Consider the following 16,027-nt stretch of genomic DNA (forward strand, 5'->3'; position numbering starts at 1 on the left):
TGCTCCTGTTGGAGATTAACCCTGTGTTTACAAGGATTCCTTAAAAATCGTGTATCTGTACACCGATCTGGATTCCTGTAAGTGCACTGACCCTGGCTGTTGTCTCTGCTCCCCTGTGCTGTTTCTTCTTACTTTCACCAGCCACCTAACCAAGCAAGGAGTCAAAACTGTGGTCAGTGTGGTTTGCCACTGATGATCAGGTACACCAAAGGCAAGCTCACCTTCTTTATGAGGTATACTAGATACCTTTGACTCTCTTTCTGTGTGTGTCTGTGTGGGCACACACACATGTGAAACCCCAGGCCAGTTTCTGGATTCTTACTTGATTTCTCTCTCATCTTATTTATTATAAAGGTAGTGTTGGTTTGGATGAGTTTGTCCCCCATAGCCTCAAATGTTTGAATACATGGTCCCCAGTTGGTGGCTCTGTTTGGGGAGGTCATAGAGGTGTGGATTGGGGGCCTGGGATGTCACAGGAGAAGGGCTTTGAAAGTTTAAAAACCCCATGCCATTTCCAGTTTTCTCGCTCTGTTTTGTGCTTGAAGTTCAGGATGTGAGCTCTCAGACTCCATGCTTGTTGCTTTGTCCCCATTCCACTATCATGGACTCTTAGCCCTCTGGAACTGTAAGCCCGAGTACACGCTTCCATCAATAATTTACCTTGATGGTGATGCTATGTCAGAGCAATGGGAAAGTAACCTGCTACTAGCAGTGTCTCTCAGCCAACCTACAGCTAGCTGGAAGACTAGTCTTGCTGGCCAGCCTGTCCTAGGGATCCCATCTCTACCTTTCAAGGCTGGAATTGCAGACAGGCTACTACATCTATCTCCAATTTACAAGGGTTCTGTGGACCTGAATGCCGGACCTTCTACTCACTCAGGAAGTACTTCAGCCCTGGAACCATTTCCCAAATCAAGTATCTTCAATAAACAGTTCCCTGCGGTATCAATGTAATTTTATTTTTATTTGCCTAGAAAATAAGTTGCCACTTTAAAGAGCCTAAGCACCTGGCACGCATCATTTCCTTCATTTCTCCCAAGAAGCCATTGAGATCAATAAAATCTCCTCATTGGAAGATTAAGAAAATTAAATCCCAGAGAGGCGAATCCATCGGTTCAAATGCATCCGGTTAACCAAGGGTAGAGCCAAGACAAGAACCTCAGGTTTTCTCTATTACAAATATGTCTTTCACTCTCTTTATCATCTTCCTAAAAGCAGTGTTGAAAGTAGCCATAAGAAAAGCAAAGAGGAGACTCTGGCACAACAAATTAGGATGTGACAAAAACACCCTTCATGAAAGGACATAGTCCTTGCTATGACTTAACTGAAGAAGTATGTGGTTCAGCCATTGGCGAGTTGGGCAATCCCCGTGAAGCTCCCAGGGATGTACCTACAGTTCCCTACTCAGCACCCTCCTGGGTGTCTTCAGACTCTGACCCACACTTTCCTTCCTGTGTTAATGTTGGGGAGAGGGGATAAGTGAATAAGAGCCGTGTCTTTCATTAGTTTTTCCTTACTCTTTAATTCCTGGTGTCTGTGAAGAGCAAGCACATCGGGCTTAGCCGTTGCTCATTTCCACGCGACTATGAGATCCTGAGAAGAAAGTTTCATCACGATTGTGGCTTCTCTTTTGTCATTTCCAATTCCAGAAGCAACTCTCCTCTCTCTGTGAAATAATTGAACTGTCAGAGTGGTATAGATGGAAGGAGAACAAAGGAGCTGATGTCACCAAGAAGAGCAAAAGATGAAAGGCAGTGAGGACCGCCTAACCTCTTGTGGCTGGGAGCTTCAAGCCATCCCCAGACGCTACAGCTAGGAAGTGCCATTTGAAAGACTCCTGCTATTTGGTTGCTTTTATTTTCTGAGCACTGCTTTCAGGGTTTCATGAGAATCCACGGGGGCATCGTGTTTCCAGAAACAGCCTCCTTATTCATGCACTGTCTCAAATGGATCGCTCAACTTAGCCGTGATAAAAAATGAAGCACCCAGGCTTCACATTTCCTAATTAACAGACAGGAGAATGAGTTGTCCCGAGAGCAGAGGCCCTGATGATGTCCTCAAGGCATCTTGATCATGGTCATCTTCACTGTCTTCTTGGAGGCAGACCTAGCATCTTTTCCCTTCCTAATGTGCCGCCACTCATGTCCTTCTGGCTCATTTTATCCCCGACCACGCATAAGAGCTAACGACTGTCCTTTGGTGATACTGTCCAGACCCCCTGAAACCCACTTCCATACTTTGCAACATTCTTCTAGCTGCTGGCGAAACTGGATCTGGGCTGGCTTATAAAAACAAGGAATTTGCCTCCTCCTCCTCCTCCTCCTCCTCCTCCAAGATCCCATCACCTCAACATATTCTCCCTGGGAGGTTTTGCATTCCTGGGATCCCCCCAACTCTCCAGGCACAATCGTGAGCCTATGGCTTCTGTCTGAGTGGAACTGACTGAATTAAGTATTGTTCCCATTCCAGATGGTGAAACCAAGACCTGTAGATTAAAATCACTGGTCTAATGTCACAAAGGTAATTCATTGTAAGTGGCCAGGCTGTCATCAGATGGAATGCAAGGCTTTAATAAAAAGTATTTCAGTGGTCATTGTAGATATGTTTTGTGGCCTGGTCAACATTCTAAAACAGTTACCTAATGCATCAGCAGTAGACAAAAGGTGATGAGGACCAAAGGGAAGAAGGGACAGGAGGGAAGGGTGCTATGAAAACCACGGCAGGAGCATGTGGTGTCAGAAGCTTTGAGTGGCCACTGATGTTGTTTGCCGTTGCCGTGAGTAACTGTACTCCAGTTCTTAGCAGTGTGTGCACAGTTTCTCACTGTGGGGAGCCTGGAGGCAACAAGATTAAATTTCTTACTGCCCTGGTCCTTTTGTTTTGTTTTGTTTTAATGTTTTCTTAAGCATACTCCTCACCCTGTAACTTTACAGCACGGCAGAAATCAGACAAGCTTCTTGTCTCTGTCCCTGTGGACATGTAGCGCTGTCTTGTCCTGTAGGTACCTGGCAGCACTGCTGGCTTCCACCAATGGGTCTTCACAGCCTCTTCCTGTCACAGTGATTATAAAGGACTCCACCACACCCTACTTAGCGAACTCATTCCGGTTGAGAATTACAAATTTAGATCAAAGCTTTCCTATGGCAGTAGACAATCAGCAAGTGCTTAATAAAGTTATTAGTGCTTACTCCACCTCTTCCAATGTTACTGGAACACAACCAGCCCACCCATTTACACACTCTCTATGGCTTTAAGTTGATTCGTCGTGATGGAGACAAGACAACCTAGAAAGTCTAACTTCTCCACGGGTTAGCTTTCCAAAGAACAAGACAGTTGATCCTTTTTGAAGCCGAATGGTTTACGGCATGCACTGGGAAACCTTAGCTTGGAGACCTGCGATGTTGGAAAGAATTCTATACCTTCTCTATTCACTTGAGGTTCAGTGATGTCACAGTGAACAGGAACTCAAGAACTGCATTGAGAGCTTGTTACAAATGCAGATGATGCAGGTGTGTTGTGTTGGGAATCTGGCCCTGACCTATGGCATCAGAACATCCAGGGAAAGGATGCTGGATGTACTCTCAGTGGGAGAGTACATTTCTAGTGTGTGCAAGGCCTGTGACTTGATCCTTAGCACTCTAAGAAGACAGACTGTTAAGTGGGAAAGCCAAGGAACTGGTACTTGGTGGAAGTCCCTGCCAGATTGTGAGTATAGCTCTTGTAATGCAAAGCGCAAAGTGACCACAAAAACTCTATACTTTTACCTTTTCTCAGCACTAGACTTCACCAAGAAACCATCTCCGGTTTCTCTGCTGTAAGTCACGTGCATCCTACCTAGTGCTCTTACAATGCTCTGAAGGTCCCCCTGCCTGTGCATTCTCCATATCGCCATGGGTGGTGCTGTGTAGGGGCGTGTGACTGAGTCAGGTGACCCTGAGGCCCTCTTTCATCCGGCCTGAGTAAATGACCTTAGAATTGACTAACTCTTAGGTGCCTCCCCGAATCCATCGGTAAGATATTTTTCCTTACGCTTTCATTTTCTCATTTCTAAAAGGTGTCAGGTAAGACCATCGACTTGGTAACACAATAGTTCTGAGGCCCGATACAGTATCACAAGCCTGATCACAGAAGTGCTCAGTCAGGGTCAGCAAGAATCCAGGCATGGGGGCACATGCCTGTAATCCCAGCACCTGGGAGGCTGAGAAAAGACAGTGGCCTTCAATTCAAAGCCAGTTTGGGATGCATAATGAATTCTAGGCCAGCTTGGACTATGGGTAATATTCTTCTTAACAAAATGAATTCGTTAATTCATTTAGAAAGACGAAAAGGAGAGGAAAGAGAAAAGATGTCAACAAGGGAATTGGTGAGTCTACATCTCTCCAGGGCGGTCAGCTTTTCCAGGGAGCGAGCCCCTAGGAAGTTATCATCCTTTGATTCCCCAGTGGCCATAATACAATAAATTCCTGAAATAAAAGATTTATGGGAGGAATGATGAAAGACTAAAGGGGGCAGATAAAACGGTGGTCAAGGGGGATGAGACAGAAAGATCATCTGCCTCGCTCAGAATCCTTTTACCACCTGTTGCTTCATGTGTGGTCTCCAGGAAGGAGCCTGGCTTCTCTCTGCTGCAGCTTCCTCCCTGGTCGATGTAGAAGTTAAATAAGACAGGGTAGCCAAAACCCTTGACTATAAAAGAGAAGCTCAATCAAGGCTGGTGCTCCAGACAGTTGTTGTTACTACCGCTGATAACCGCTAGCATTCCCACAGCGTGGTCCATCCATCGCTGGAATAAGGGGCCAGAAGAAGATAATTTTCTTTGTTTATGGATAAGTCTGATTTCTGTTTTTGCTACGGCTTATCCTTACATCCCTTAGAAAACACAAAGCCCAGGGAACAGCTTGAAATTTGGGATTAGGCTACCAGCACGTGTGCTCTGCCGTGGAATTACACACAGTAAATCCTCCAGTGTCACCTCACTGCGCACAGCTAACATTTCCCCCAGTGCCATAAAGCAGACACTTCTCTCTCTCTCTCTCTCTCTCTCTCTCTCTCTCTCTCTTTCTCTGTTTGTAGCAAGTTAGGAGCAGACTTAATTAAATTTCTAAACAAGGAAATGACAGACTCTAAAAGGGATAGAGGGATTCCTGTGTCCAAACCAAATAAAGGAGAAACTATAAACACCAAGGCATTGAGGCAACAAGGTTGATATGCTAAGTTTCTCCCTGCTCCTCAGCCTGGCTCTTTAATCCCTTGGAGATTTGCCTTTGGGTATTCCCCACTGATCCCAGACTCCAGGACAAACGGGAGCACCTGGGGCTTTCACACACCTGCTTCTAAAGAAGTCAAAAAAGTTCACGATGAAAAGTCTGCCTCCATACTGTGAACTGAGCACAGTTCTAGACTCTGGGACAGAAAGCACATGCACACTCTGCTCGTCCTACCAGGGCGCATAGTCCAGTGAGGAAGACAGACATCAAATAAGAACAACACTGTGAAGCAAAAGCCCCAGGGTGCCCTGAGACAGCATAGTAAGTCACCTGCCTGGAAAGCTGGGGACCTCTTCTAGTGCACTCAATAAAACGAGCGATGCCAGGAGAAAGCACAGCTTGTGTCAAGATCCCAGGAAGGACCACGGCAAATATTATAATACCAAGAAATCTGAGCCCCTAGCTGAGAAGTGGCAGCAGCAGGGAGAGGAGAGGCAGCTTGCTTTCACAGCGTAGACCTCAGTAAGAGGCCCACACTCCAGTGGATGGCCACATGAACAAGAATATAGATAGTATAACTTGAATTTGACGAGTCTATAAAAAAGAGAGAGGACATAAAACCAGCTGGGTAGGGAAGAGGGATGGGTCTGGGAGGGGTTGGGGAGGAAGATGAATAAGATAAAAAATACATTGTATGAAATCATCAAAATCTAATAAAAACAAGAGAGAAAGAATATTAATATAATGAAATTCATTTCTTTGCCAACCAAAAAGTTTCATTTGAAAGTGTAAAGAAACCTTTATGATACTCATTAGTAATTTTTGCTGAAATGATGCCAAAAGTGACAGAATAAATACGTAATTACATTTGGGGAGGGAAGAAATCTGAGAAGGAGAAGGTGGGTAGACCACAGTGCTATGAAGCTGCCCTGGCAAAGACTGTCTCTATGTACCGGCAAAGAGAAGCCACTGAAACACGGGAACAGGCGGTTGATGTAGCTTGCATTTGAGGCAAACCAGAAGAGACGAGACTGTAGAGAGAACTTGAAAAGCAGTACAGGGCGTCTGGTAAGATGTGGTGTTGGGATGCCGCACGGTGATCGACTGTGAAAGTGGCCCCACCCTGCTGAGGATCTGAGAATGCAGAGTCTAGACAAGAGAGTAAGGCTTGATCTGGAACCAGGAAATGCAAAACTCCAGTCTTCTGAAACAGGAGTTGACAGATCCAAAGACAGAACCCAGGCTGCATAGTCTGACTGGCAACGCTACTAACACTTGCATATCCGTGCTGCCCCACTTTAAACTTGGCCCAGGAACAATTTTGACGGCACTGGGCAGTTTTCGCTAGCATCAAGAGCAGAAGGGAGGTGGCGGCCACCTGTAAAACCAGGACCAAGGAAGCAGAAACTGAGCGGGGCCTGGAGCTAATCTAGCTGCAGTCAGTGAGTGTGGGTTCCTCAAGAGACCATGACTCAACAAAGTGAAAGTCATCAAGGAAAACAGGTATTGTAAGCCTCCACATGCACACACACACACGTACACCCGCATCACACCTGTCATACACCTGCACACCACACACATGTATCACACACTTCATACTCACGCATGCACACCACACCCCCACGTGCAGACACACCCCACACACGTGCACACCACACTCGTGTGCCCAAGAAAGAGAGGGTTCAAATCTCATCCTAACCAACTTGCAAGAAAGTGCCTATCAATAATGTCATCAAGCCTGACCCCGATTCTTCACATGGGTGCATGTAGTGGCAGCTATCAGTTGAAAAGGCAGTGCGAGGAAGATTGAATGTGGATCATGTGTGTATTAGCTCTTATCTTCATTGACAAAATACTCTGCTGAGGTTTGTTCTCTGTAGGAAGAGACAGGAGAAAGGAGAAAGGTGCCTTTTGGGATGAGAGTATTGTACTCCAGCTCCCGTTACTAACACTGGGAAAGATTGTCAGCAGGGTGTGCTGAATTTAGAGAGTAGCATCCTCTCGGGAATCAGAGCCCAGAGCAATGTATTTTCAACTCTCGGATTACAGTTACATAGAGAAATAAGCTCTATGCTGTGAAACAGTAATATATACGGTATTCTACATTCTATTTGATTAAGCTTTATGATAAAAAATATTTCTGGTCATGATTCATGAAAATAATTTCCTGATCTGAAGATCATGACCTATGGTTTGGAAAACAGAGTTCAATAGTTCTGCGCGTCCTTCAGGAAGCCTCTGGAGCACCCTCACGTCTGGAGGCTGTTCCCACACTTCGGTTTCCGTGGCTCCTAATGACTTCAGGCTGTGCCTCACCACTCCCCTTTCCTCCTTAGACACACTTAGTGGTGATGCCTCCTTCCTACTCTGCTTCCAAGCTTCATTTATTGTTTTACTTCCTAGGGACTTGATTCAAGAAGCAGATACATTTTTATATTTGTTATGGGCTGGAGGTAGAGTCAGGTGGACATGAAAATTGGAATCTATTTAAAGCAGTCCACGTTGGGTGGCTGTTTTGTGCTTTGTACTCCTCCAACCTTATGAGGGAAATAGACCAGTTCCAGACTGTCAAAGCCATGGGGACTGAGCAGAAGCTGAGAATGTGTGGGCATAGCGCTCGTTCCTCAGGGTGGGTCTCCGTGCGCCTGAATTGTGATTTAGTAAATTCAGCCATTGTCCCGGGCAAAAGAAACTTCCATAGTGCTAGAACAAGACTCCATTCACCCAAAGCTGGGCAGGAGCAGATCTCCTTGCTCACCTTTCTGAAGTAGCATACCTGACCCAAAGTACTCCCTGGGATGTGACGTAAGCTCACAGATCTCAGTGGCAACACAGGTCCTTGATTCTGGCAGGCTGGAAACAACATCCTTGTTTCTGTGAGCCCTTTGGGGGCAGCCAAGGATGCTGAAGGCTGCAGTAGTTGAGAAACCAACCCACTGCTGAGGTTACAGTGGGGCAGCTCTTGAGGAGCCAGCCTACCATCCTCCAATCAGACCCTACGGCTGTGCAGTTGATTGAATATGTATATTGCTCTGAGCTTTTCTCCCCTTATTAGAAAAGAAAATTACTCGTATCTGCAGACCTGTGTTCCCCTAGAGTATGTGTGAGAGAGCCCCCAGTACAGTCTCAGAAACATTATAAGCTGTTAAATAAATCCAAGCCAGGGTTATTCTTTTTAACACTTAGTTCAGCAAAATTGGGGATGGGAAGACAGTCACCTAAACCAGCCCTTCCTCCATCAAGACTGTTTCCTAGAGAAAAAAAATATCAGTAAATTGGGACCAGACAGCTTCTAGGCCAGATTTTTATCTGCAAGGCTTTGTGTTATGCTAATGAATAGATACTCCTTAGCTGTGGGGGGTCACCTACTACCTCTGCAGACTCTCTTTGTTGGGTCCTGGCTTTGAAGAGCAAGTCAGCTCCATAGGACCCCCCAGCCTTCCTAAGTCTGTTGGTAAGAGCAAACTTCGGCAGCCTCGCACCAGAGGTCTTAGGAATCTACCGACTTCCCTCCCTTTAGGTCAGTGGTTCTCAGCCTTCCTATTGCTGCGGTCCTTTAATACAGTTCTTCTTGTTGTGGTGGTTCATACTGTAATTTCACTACTGTTATGAATCACAAGCTAAATATCTGATATGTAGGATATCTGATACGCAGCCCCGAGTGTATGTGTGGATTCCAGATTGAGAATCATTGTTATAGGGTTTCCCAGGTCAGCTCCTATCTGATCAATGGGAAAGCAGCCCCCCCCCTTCCAACTGTACCCATGCCCTCAAGGATCCACGACACTCAGTGGCACTGTTCCCCAAGGCCCTAGCCTGAATCAGCATCTCCCCAAAGGTCTTACAGTGAAATACTGACTCCTATAGCAGCACGATATCGCAACGTGATTAGAACTCATTGTACATCTTCTAGTGATTTGACTAAGAAAAGAGTAATCAGAGGTACTGACATTGAAGAATCCATTTCAAAATGCATTTTAAAATCTAATATGGACTTTATCCCGAGAGCACATCTCAGTTTTAACTTGTCACGTTTTGTTTGCTCAAAAGTCACGTAGAACTAGAGTATCAGAGGCCTTAGTACACACAGACATGTGTGTGAGTATACGCATACATATGCACATAAAAGTATATATGTGTGTATTACATCCATACGAAATCAAATGCACTATATTTGTGTGTGTAAAATGATACATCAACTAATACTTTTGCTGTTGGAATAGCTCAGATATGTGGACTGCATAAAACACATTATCTCTACTGGATGTTCTTTGATTGACAGGGAATGCTACACTGTGCTGGTCCTTTCACTAGGAAACAAAGACTTTGTCTTCCCTGTACTCACAACTGCAACTGCTGCCAGGGCAATCAGGAAATGGACAGAGGAATAAAAAGAAAGTCCCTGGAACCTTCCCTTTCTCATCTCCCCGGAGCCCACTTGCAGTGTTCAGCCAGCAGATTCTCTTCCCTCTGCATGACTCTACGGTGCTTGCCACTGCCTGGAATTATGGCTTCTAGACCACAATGGAAAAGGAAGAAAAGGAACTCATAATACATTCTGTTATTTTCTTTGTCTCTTAGAGCTCTCCTTGTAGCTCAGACTAGTGGGGCAGATTCTGCTGGGCTGGCTCCCTCTGTGCCTCAAACACTAACTAGTTCAGGACTCATTTGCTATAGGAACCAGATTAGTAGACCCAGAAAACTTCATGTCTAGATCATACATGGCATGCTGTTTCTTATGCATGCTGCCTGTCTTCTGTCTGAGGTTTGCAGTTACATTCAGTGGGGGAAACCAGGTGGAACATGCTTACTCCATCTTAGCTGGGGTCACATTCCACAGAGGGGCTTTTCAGAGCATTGCATTATAATCTCTGTGACATCTGGTTATCTGAAAATGGTATAGATAGAAACCAGATAGGGTTAATTCCCAAACTATGCCACATAACCACTATAATCATAGTCTTTGAATGGAAAAGAACCACTTTTCACATTAATAGTAGGTATAGAATGATTTTGCTGTTTTTCCTGAAGTAAAAATGAGATAAGGAAAATGACTGTGTGTATGTGTGCATAGTGCATGTGTATGCTTGTGTGCATGCAAGTATGCTTGTACAGTGTGTTAACATGTAAGCAGATCCATGTGCAGACACGTACATACATGTGTACATGTGTTTGTGTTTGTGTGTGTGTGTGTGTGTGTGTGAGAGAGAGAGAGAGAGAGAGAGAGAGAGAGAGAGAGAAAGAGAGAAAGAGAGAGAGATTTAATATTTAAATGCCTATTAATTCACATTGTAGACCTGGTCATGTATGCTTCTAATTAGGTAGTGTATATTGTCTATATGTTTTCTAATTACATGAAGGAACTGAGGAGGTGCAGTGAGCTCTGTACAAAGACACTTTGTTTAGCACCAATGAGTCAGCTCAGCCAGTAAAAGCTGGCAAATGCCATGAAACTCTGTGACCAAGTTCTGTCCCTAAACCCATACAGTACCAGGAGATAACTGACTCCTGAAAGTTGTGCCATAATTTCCACACATGCATCTTGGCATGTTTGTATCTACACTAACACGCACACCACACACACACACACACACACACACACACACACACGTATTAGCAGTAAAATTAAAAAAGAACAAACCCTAAGATGTTTTTGTTGTTTAAATTTACTGATTTTCTTTAATGTTTTCATTTATCCTTTGAGGATTTCATGCAAATTATTTCAATCATATTCATTCCCCTCTCCCAAGGCCTCCTGAACGTCTCCTGTATTCCTGCTTCCCTAACATACTATTCTCTCTCTCTCTCTCTCTCTCTCTCTCTCTCTCTCTCTCTTTCTTCCAAAAGAGAAGAAAAGAAAACAGAGTCCATTTTGAGATGGCCCACTGCTCCTGAGCTCACTCCAGTGAAGAAAACTGGTTTTCCCTCTCTCAGCAGCTATCAGTTCCTAATAGCTCCTTGATTAGGGATAGGACTTCCTGCTCACTTCCCTTCCACCGTGCTGGAACTTTGTCTAGCTTGAACCTACACAGGTCTTGTGCATATTGTCACAAGCACAGTGAATTCATGTGTGTATCTGCTCTGTTGTGTGGTGTAAAACATCCATCTCTTCAGACTTGCTATCTCTCTGCCCCTACTTTTGCAAAGATGCTTGAACCTTGAATGGAGGGGTGTGACACAGACATCCCATTTAGGACTGAACATTCTAAAGTCTCTTATTCTCTACATATTTGACAAGTTTAATTACTGTCTACTGCAAGAAGCATCTCTGATGAGGGTTGAGCGATACGGTGATCTGTAGGTGTAGTAATATGTCATAAGTAGTCTTTCTTTTTGTTGCTATGTTCATTTACTAGAATACAAGTAGTACATTTTTCCCCTAGGGCGTCTGACCTACATAACCTTAGGGTTTTGGCTTTATTGAGACTGTCATCTGTAGCTTCTATCTCACGGAATGGTCCTGAAATCTGATTTTTAACAAGTGGTTGGTTACTTCCATATGTTCATGCCACTATTGCACTAGTGGGCCTCTCTTGCAGGCAGGTTGTTGTAGCTCCCAGGATTCGTAGCTGGATAACATTGATGATTACTCATCTCCTTTGGTGGCATGAACTATGAATAGTATTCCACTATGAATACTAGGCAGTAGGGGTGAACATTCCAGTTATTGAGGAAAATCTAGATTTCTCCATGTTCTCTGCCATAAGGATGTGTTGCCTTTAGCAATAGGGACTTGTCATCAAGTTTGAGATGGTAACTAATAGCACTGGCAACAGCCTGTGATGTTTGTGGGTGGAGGGAGTGTCGCTGAAATCTCCTTGGCCAACGAGTCTAAAAAAATGTAACCTGTTCCTGGAACTGGGGGTTTTAATTGATAGCATATGGTACCCAGTTGGGGTATTTATTGTCATTTTATGGTAATTCAATTTAAACTCCTTTTATATGTGTTATGTGGTTTAGGGAGCTTCTACAGTAATATTTCCCCATATGCCTTTTTAAAAAGGCTGTTAGTGGTGGTTATCTCTCCTCACAGTCCCTCCTCTACCCTGCCCTCCCATCCTGACCTCATCTCGTTCTTATTCTAATTTCTTCCATTTTCCTTCATAACATTATATTCTAGTTCCTTTTCCTTGGGAGACTCTCATCTCTCCCATGGTCCCTTTATAACTAAATATTGTGGGTATTCTGAATGGAATTCAAAAAGTATAAAAACTAGACTCCACATGTGAGAGGAAACATGAGAGATTTGTCTTTCTGGGTCACCTCATTCAGGATTATTTCTAGCTCCATCCATTTGCCTGGGAATTTTGTAATTTTATTTTTCTTAACCATTAAATAATATTCTATTGTGTAAATTATCACATTTTCATTATCCATTCATCATTTAATGGAAATCTAGTCTGTTTCCAATTTCCAGCTACTATGAATAGAGCAGCAATGAACATGAATGAAAAGAGATCTCGTAGCAAGATGTAAGTCCTTTGGTTTGGGGTATATACCCAGGAATGGTATAGCTAGATCTTGTGATAGATGTATTGTCAGCTGACTTTTTGGTTCTATAATTTAACAAGGCAATTGTTGATTGTATTTGTGTAGAATCTCTAAGGATCACATAATGGCCCCAAGTTTCCTTTTATGGCAGACATAAGTTTTGAAATTAAGTGATGAAGCTTGTATTACAGAGAAAAAATATGTCTTTTGGCAGTGGGTAAACTACCTTCCTAATTAAGTTTCTATTGTCTACTTTACCAAAAAGGAAATGATATACACATCACAATTATTGCAGTGCCAGTCACGACTTAGGACACAGTATTTCACAACCATAGAGCTGATTATGTCCTGATAAAGATGAACTAAATTCCCAAGGTGGTTGTGAAACAATCTAGTGGTCAAAAGCATCTAAACATAAGAATTACTGACACTGATTAACTGGATATTTGCATAGTCGGATGTGCGGCACTGATTTCAATCAGTTGATTATTCGTTTTTATAGCCATGACTTACAAGGTGACTATGTGTCAGCATTTTGCTAGACTCTAAAGGCACTAACAGGTTCAGAATTTGTAAGTCATACTAGGTGTGCTCTGAGTCAATCAAGCTTTAGATAGGAAAATCTGAATAAACTGAACAAGTATAGCAAGGGCTAGACAGACACATTTTAAGGCCTTGAAACAAACTTTATGAATTTTTGATTTTATAAACGTTAAAACTACACTTGTTTCTTTTGGAGTGTACAGCAGGGGTCATGGCATTTGGAATCAGAAGCACTGAGTTTTGAGTCTTTGAATTTAATGTAGCCCTGACTTCATGATCTATAATTGTGATGTGTGTGTGGGGGGGGGTACACAGGAAAATATATGTATACCTATGTATGTGGAGGGCAGAGGACAGTCTTAGGTGCTCCTCAAGGAATCACCACAGCCTTGTTGACATAGGGTCTCTCATTGGCCTAGAATTTACTGAGCACGAGAGTTTCTTTGTCAGGGAGCCCCAAGGATCTGTTTGTTCCTACTTCCTTAGTATCAGGTTTATAAGCACCATGGATCACCACGTCTGGGTGGGGACTGAACCCTAGTCCTCAGGCTTGAGTGGCAAACACTTACCAGACTGACCTATCCCCACAGCCATCACCTATAACTTTCAGAAGAAAATCAAAGTATGTTAAAGAATTATGCTCAAATGTTCAAGATTTAACCATCTCAAACCTTGCTAGAATCAAGCATGTGGTGTGGGCTCCGGGTCTATATACAGACACTCCTGATTGACAGTGGGATTGCAGCCTCTAGTAACCCCATGAGAAGCTGAACATTCCATATGGTGAAAATGCATTTGTTACTTCTAAATTACTGAACATCATTGATTAGTCTAGTATACCTATTTAAGGTCTAGTCTAGTGTACCTATTTAAGGTCTAGTCTAGTGTACCTATTTAAGGTCCAGTCTAATGTACCTATTTAAGGTCTAGTCTAGTGTACCTATTTAATCTGTGTCCTGGCTACTTCATTTGCCAACACCACCTAACACAAAAAATCCACTTTATAGTGTGTGTGTGTGTGTGTGTGTGTGTATTTGCACATGGGCGTCTTTCAGAAATTATGAAACTCAAAAAACACAATATCCCAAAATCTCTCCAGTCATGTGGCTGCCTGGGAGATGAGACTCACTATCAGTGCCCAAAATCACAGAAAGAACTACAGTCCTGGAAGTGATCTAAATGAGTCATTCACTCCTACTGAGTGTAGTTTTGACTCCATCATAAAGCTGAAAGGAGTTAGGCCATGCTAAGTTGGGAGCCATTTGTACAGCTATGTAATGCAAGGTTATCTGCACGACACAAAAGATAAAAAAGAATTATTTCTAACAGGTTGATATGCATGCCAAATATATGAGTTGGTTCTCTTGCATATTATATTTAAGAGGAATGATCATATGACTGAAAGCTTGTTAGCGACAAGGTAGCATTACAGATTTGAAGTTGGGCTTTTCCTATTTCTCATAGCCTGAATGAAACAATTTTAATACTCTTTATATTTTACTGGGTTCTTTTCATCATTATCACTTATTAAACACTCACTGTGTGTGCTTGAGATCTATAGAACCCATGTATAATACAATTCTGATTTTTACAGTTTGCTTAGAAAAAAAGACAAGATGCATTTTTTTTTTTTTTAAAGAGAGTAATTGAAAATGAGAACCGTTTGCGCCACTGACCTTTTTACTAGAAAGTAGGTAGGTTTTCTCAATTCTCTCTCTAGGTCTCTTTTGAAACCAATTATTTTTTAATTAATTAAGTTTTGGATAATTTCATGTCCAAATACCATATTTATACAATTTTCCTTCTCTTTCTCCTTCTCCTCCTTCCAGGTCTTCCTTGTCCCCTCCATTCCTTCTTAAATCCAATAACCTCATGTTCTTTAATTATCACATTATATGCATGTATATATATTCACACACATATTCAGAAATACAACCTGATGAGCCCATTTAATAATTCTCATATGGATGTGATTAGGGCTGACCACTTGGAATTAGATAATCTATCAGGGGGTTCTTCTTTGGAGAGACTTTTTCTCCTACACTTAGCACCTATTGTTTATAGCTCTTCTAAAGGTAGGGTTTTATGAGATTTTTCCCATCTGTGTTTGTTCATCAAAGGTGTCATCATTGTTCAGGTCTTGTTTAGGATGAGATTTCCTGGGTGCAGCCTCCATGTCTTCTACATGACCTGGTCTCCTGGTTCCTACAACCAATCCTTCTGCCTGCTCTTCAGAGCGGTTCTATGATACTCAAGTGCAGAGGTTCTGTTGAAGATAGAACAAATGGAGCTGGGGACCCCCACAGTCAGTTCTCTGGATTGTGACCGGTCATGTCTTCCTGTAATTGTTTTTGTCTGCTTCTTTGATGCTACACTGATCTCTGGGTATAAGTGCTTAGAATGGAATTATAAATTACAGTGGTTTGGGAAGTAGCGGTTGTGGTTCTCCTCTTGAGTTCCTAGCCTCACCAGTTAAGGGTAGTTCAAGGTTTCAGCACTAGGCATGGATTCCATCCTACTGAGCAGTCCTTACATCCAATTAGATGACTTTTGTTACCCTAGCATATAAGTGCTGCTAACTCGCCTTTCAGAATAGCTTGTCATTCTGGTCCTTAGGTTTCGTGGGTGTCACAGCTGGGTAAGATTTCTCCTTTGGCAGCTTATAAGGCTCCTTTTGGTACTATAAGCCCTCCAGCCAACATGGTGGTGTCTTCAATTTCTGGGAGGCAACTGAGGACGATGGTAAAAGAGGGAGCTGTAGTTTTGATAAGGAAAAAAAACCAGCA

General features: G+C 43.0%; 1 long non-coding RNA gene across 1 annotated transcript in view; it reads left to right on the forward strand.

Annotated features, from left to right (window-relative positions):
- The window catches only part of LOC121437601, a 300,255-nt gene that overhangs the window by 235,803 nt on the left and 48,425 nt on the right, over positions 1–16,027 (forward strand). The gene's annotated exons all lie outside the window — the stretch shown is intronic.

Source organism: Microtus oregoni, unplaced genomic scaffold (genome assembly GCF_018167655.1).
Source record: "Microtus oregoni isolate MIOR12 unplaced genomic scaffold, Mior012 000002F_ref0000024, whole genome shotgun sequence".
NCBI classification, from domain to species: domain Eukaryota; kingdom Metazoa; phylum Chordata; class Mammalia; order Rodentia; family Cricetidae; genus Microtus; species Microtus oregoni.